Below are 5,518 nucleotides of genomic sequence, written 5' to 3' on the forward strand. Positions count from 1 at the left end.
TTGTATAGCTAAAATAAATATATTGGTATCAATGAAAACTAGTATATAATAGACAACGAAGCAACAAATTTTTTGGCAAATGAAGTCACATATATAGGCGATGCTAGTGCCTGAAAAGCAATTCATAATCTAGATTATATTTGGTTTCCTATGAAGTATATGCAGACAGAGCAAGTCTGATGTAAAGTGGAGTAAAACAAGCAGCAAACTTTTCAATGAATGTGTCAGCAAGTAGCCACAGTACCTGTAAAACAGCTGTGCTGTGACATTTGTGTCCCACCCTCCTGCGACTGGGGAGAAGTGGCTTTTCTATCTGTCCTATTGTGCACTAGCAGGAACAGGTCGGCAGCAAACGTTAGGTTAACATAATATCTCTAACTTCTCCTGAACTGGAAGGTTCAGGAACTATACCTTCAAAGAGGTGTATTACTCATTTAGATCTTTCCCAGATCTATCATTTACTCAGATCTAAGGTGTGTCATCGGAGAAGGCAATGGCACCCCACTCCAGTACTCTTGCCTGGAAAATCCCATGGACAGAGGAGCCTGGTGGGCTGCAGTCCATGGGGTCCCTAAGAGTTGGACACGACTGAGCGACTTCCCTTTCACTTTTCACTTTCATGCATTGGAGAAGGAAATGGCAACCCACTCCAGTGTTCTGGCCTGGAGAATCCCAGGGATTGGGGAACCTGGTGGGCTGCTGTCTATGGGGTCGCACAGAGTCGGACACGACTGAATCGACTTAGCAGCAGTAGCAGCAGCAGGGTGTGTCATAAAATTAGCATAATAATTTTTGTTTAAAACTTATTTTTTGACCGTGCTGCACAGCTTGAGGGATCTTAGTTCCCTAACCAGGTGTTGAACTCCAGCTCCAAGCAGTGGAAGCATGGAGTCCTAATGACCACTAGAGAAGTTCCTATGCTCAGTGGTTGCAGTCATATCCAGCTTTTTGTGACCATATGGACTGTGGCCCGCCAGGCTCCTCTATCCATGAGATTTTCCAGGCAAGAATATTGGAGTGGGTAGCCATGACCTTCTCCAGGGGGATCTTCCTGACCCAGGGATCAATCCCATGTCTCCTGTGTCTCCTGCATTGCAGGCAGATTCTTTACCATTGAGCCACCAGGGAAGTCCCTAGCATAGCAATTTAATAACGCAGGAAATGAATCTGGGATAGATAGATATTATGGGAAGGAAGTTCACGAACATGAACTGAAATGGCAAGTACCATTAAGCTAAGCTGCTGCTGCTGCTGCTAAGTCGCTTCAGTCGTGTCCGACTCTGTGTGACCCCATAGATGGCATTAAGCTAAGCTACTATTTAAATACTTTGTGTTGCTCTTTGGTAATACTGTATAATTTATCCTGTTTCACTATTTTTATGTAATTTTTAATACTATGCTTAACAGTTTTTCAGCTTAGTGAATCACCGGTTATCGAATCCCACTTCGAGCTCATTAGCTAACACTTTTCAAATGATTGTTTATTCAGGGAGTGCCTTGGAATTAGAGTAGTATACATAATTTGGGTGGAGTGTGTGTGCGTGGGTGTGTTTTACATGGAAATATATATAACTCATATTGGACTCTAAGCAGCTATCAACACAAACTTCAAATGCTGGGTTCTGGCAGTCAGCCTCGCCCTTTCCTTCTGTAACCGGTGACACTCGAGGGCAGTTCTAATTCTCAAAGCTGGTCCTTCCTGCCTGCCCATCCTGCTACAGAGAGCCAAGAATGCCTATCTGTGTGTCAGGATATGACCCCTGCTAAACTCTTAGGCTGGCCTCTCCCAAGGATGTGCCATAATCAGAACATTTGAAAAACTCTTCTCAACATCAAATGCTAAGTATTCGTATGGCTTCACATGACACTGGAATGCAATATCAATCTTCCTTTTACTTAGATTTCCACCTTTGAATTATAGATTCCAGAGGTCTGCAGCACCGCGAATTGACCGGGATCAATATTCTCCTGATTAAAAAAAAAATACTTTCATTTCATCTTCTTTAGCACCTGCATGTAAAAATATATTATAGTTCTTTTTAAAAAACAACAATATATTCTCTCTAAAATATCTGATAAGGGTTGACTGATGAAAGTTCAGTCTTAGGTCCTGAAGTAGTAATTACTGAAAAAAGTTGACTTTGGTATTCTCCAGGAGTGCCACATTTGACATTATAAGATATCCTTCTAAAGGACATTGTTTAATAGCCTTCTAGATAATTTAACATTCTCACCCAAAATTGTTTTCTGCAGTTCTGGAGCTAGCAATGCAAAATTTTTGCACCCAAAAGGCTGCAAAATTCTATATAGATTGAAATATGAAGTCTTTAAAAGACCATCAGGATGGTTGGAAATGGGGGGAAAAAACCCAGCAGAATATACTGATAAGGTGAATGAACTTAATTAAAAGTGTGCTTGGATGTGGTAGCAAGTCTTCAAAGATGGTCCTGCCTCCTGGAATAAGCCATGAATCCTGGAATTTGAAGGGAAATGTAATTTCCTCTAGTAGTCCAGTGGTAAAGCTCTCACCTGTCAGTGCAGGAGACAAAGGTTTGATCCCTAGGTCAGGAAGATCCCCTGGAGGAGGACATGGCAACCTACTCCAGTATTCTTGCCTGGATAATCCCATAGAGAAAGGAGCCTGGGGGGCTACAGTCTGAAGGGTCACAGAGAGTCGGACATGAGTGAAGCAATTTAGCACACACGTGCATGGTTCTGTCCCTTAGAACATGGGTTGGCCCTGCAACTGATTTTTTTTTTTTTTTTAACCAATAGAATATCATAGAAGTGATGCTGCTGCTGCTGCTGCTGCTAAGTCACTTCAGTCATGTCCGACTCTGTGTGACCCCCACAGACAGCAGCCCACCAGACTCCCCCGTCCCTGGGATCCTCCAGGCCAGAACACTGGAGTGGGGTGCCATTTCCTTCTCCAATGCATGAAAAGTGAAAAGTGAAAGTGAAGTCGCTCAGTCGTGTCTGACTCTTAGCGACCCCATGGACTGCAGCCTACCAGGCTCCTCCATCCATGGGATTTTCCAGGCAAGAGTACTGGAGTGGGGTGCCATTGCCTTCTCCGAGAAGTGATGCTAGCTGACTTCTAATGCTAGGTCATAAAAAGCTGTGCAACTTTAGCCCACATCTGTGGAATCCTCATTGCAAGGCAAGCCAGCTTCCATGTAAGAAATTCAAATGCCCTAAGGTGCCATGCTGTGAGGAAGCCCAAGCTAGCCAAGTAGAGAGGTATAGGGAAGGAAAAGGATCTGTTTTCCATCTACCCATCATCGCTTCATTGGCTGGGCCTGTATAAATTAAACTAACAAAACACGGGTTAACAAGAGAAAAACAAATTTATTAACACATGCATCATGCATATATATGGGAGCACTCAGAGATGAGTAACTCAAAAGAGTGGTTATAATTCTGGGTTATAGAGCATTGTAACAAAAAGCAATACATTTTTAGAGATGGGACAAAACCATAGCAAATGATTTGAGTTTCTAGGGCAGCATATTGTAAGAAGGTAAACATATATGGGAACTAATGAAAGATAGAGGTTAGTGAGTAAAGTTGGTCATGTGGATTCCTTTTGAGCCATCTCTGGGCCAACAAGAGTCTAGAGTTGTCTTCAGTGAATAATTTTTGTCCTTCCTGGTAGAGGAGGGAGGGGACACCTTTGCAAATTTATATCCTGCTTTGAGCAGACATAGGGAGGGCAGAGAGATTGGGGTGTGTGTGTTTGTTTCTTCTTAAACGCTTACAGCTCAAAATAATCTTTACACCAAAGGGGCATATTTTGGGCTGGCATATTCTGCTATATCTCAGAGGCCATGTGGACAGAGAGTGGGATGGGGGAGAATTGCCCAGTCAGCCTGTATCTTCCAGTCATTCCATCTAAGCCATCAAATATATGAATGAAAAAACTGTTTTGGACATCCAGTGCAGACTAACTGCTATCTGACTGCGACCACATGAGAGACCTCAAGCAGGAACCACCCAACTCAGCCCAGTCAACCACAGAACCATGAAAGATAATAAATTGTTGTTTTAAGCCATTAAGTTAAATTTTGGGGTAGTGTGTTATGTAGCAATCAATAACTGGAATATAGAATGATTTTGTTTTTCATTTTCATGGCAGACTTGTCAAGTCAATTAGTGTAGAATTTCATGACATATTTAGGACAAAGTCACTGATGTATATCTGGACCTCTTTCAGTTGATTTACTGCCTCTTGCCAAAGGCATTCAGAGAAGGCAATGGCACCCCATTCCAGTACTCTTGCCTGTTAAATCCCATGGATGAAGGAGCCTGGTAGGCTGCAGTCCATGGGGTCGCTAAGATTGGACACGACTGAGCGACTTCACTTTCACTTTTCATGCATTGGAGAAGGAAATGGCAACCCACTCCAGTGTTCTTGCCTGGAGAATCCCAGGGACAGGGGAGCCTGGTGGGCTGCCGTGTATGGGATCTCAGAGTCAGACACGACTGAAGCGACTTAGCAGCAGCAGCAGCAGCCAAAGGCGTTCGGCTCTAGAAAGTGCATTTCAAGGGGGTAGGGAAGAAAATGACCAGTGAGTGAATCGACACCAGAAAAAAGGAGGAGGAAAACATTTTCTTCTAGGTCATGCTTTTGTTCCTTTCATAAATGATTGCTCTGGACAGTTGCACAAGTCACCGTTTTTCAAAGGACAGGTCTATTTTATTTTTCTTAGAATTGTACTGAATTTCTCTTACAGTTTAATTTGTGGCCAGTTAGAACTACTCTATTAATTATCTTTATTGTGGTAATCATTTCATAATGTATGTGAGTCAAATCATTACACTGCACACCTTAAACTTAATGCTGAGTGTCAATTATATCTCAACACGAAGAAAAACAACCTCACAGCCAAGCAATAGAGTGTATTTCTTGTAGGCAGAGGAAAAAAAAAAAAACAAAAACGAAAGCATCCCTGAGTGTACTATATTTAGCATTGTCATAAGGGTTCTGCCAGGGTTAGTGGATCTTAGTAAGATCTGCTCAACGTTTACAGCATCACAAAAAAATCCCCTAGCAATCTTGATTCTTTTTTGAAGTGGCAGGGAAAATGTTGACGTTAATATTCAACGGAGGGCTTCCCAGGTGGCGCTAGTGGTAAACCGCCTTGCCAATGCAGGAGACATCAGAGACTGGGGCGGGGCGGTGGGGTGGTGGTAATCCCTGGGTTGGGAAGATCCCCTGGAGGAGGGTATGGCTACCCACTACTGTATTCTTGCTTGCAGAATCCCATGAACAGAGGAGCCTGGCGGACTCATAGGGTCGCAAAGAGTCGAACACGACTGAAGCGACTTGGCACACACACACGCTATTCAACCGACACTACGGGATTCTAAGCTAAAGGTTTCCATGTGACCTAAAAGCCGGCATTTTTTTTCCCCCCACGACTCATGGCCTTCCAGATTGTGGAACCCCTCATCTCTTCTGGGTCACTGTTCACTGCCTTCATAAGGGGCAGAAAAAGCCACGTCTCTCTCTTGCATC

The sequence above is a fragment of the Bos grunniens genome, chromosome 12 (assembly GCF_055505025.1).
Source record: "Bos grunniens cultivar Pamir isolate PY7600 chromosome 12, Bosgru_T2T1.0, whole genome shotgun sequence".
Lineage (NCBI taxonomy): Eukaryota > Metazoa > Chordata > Mammalia > Artiodactyla > Bovidae > Bos > Bos grunniens.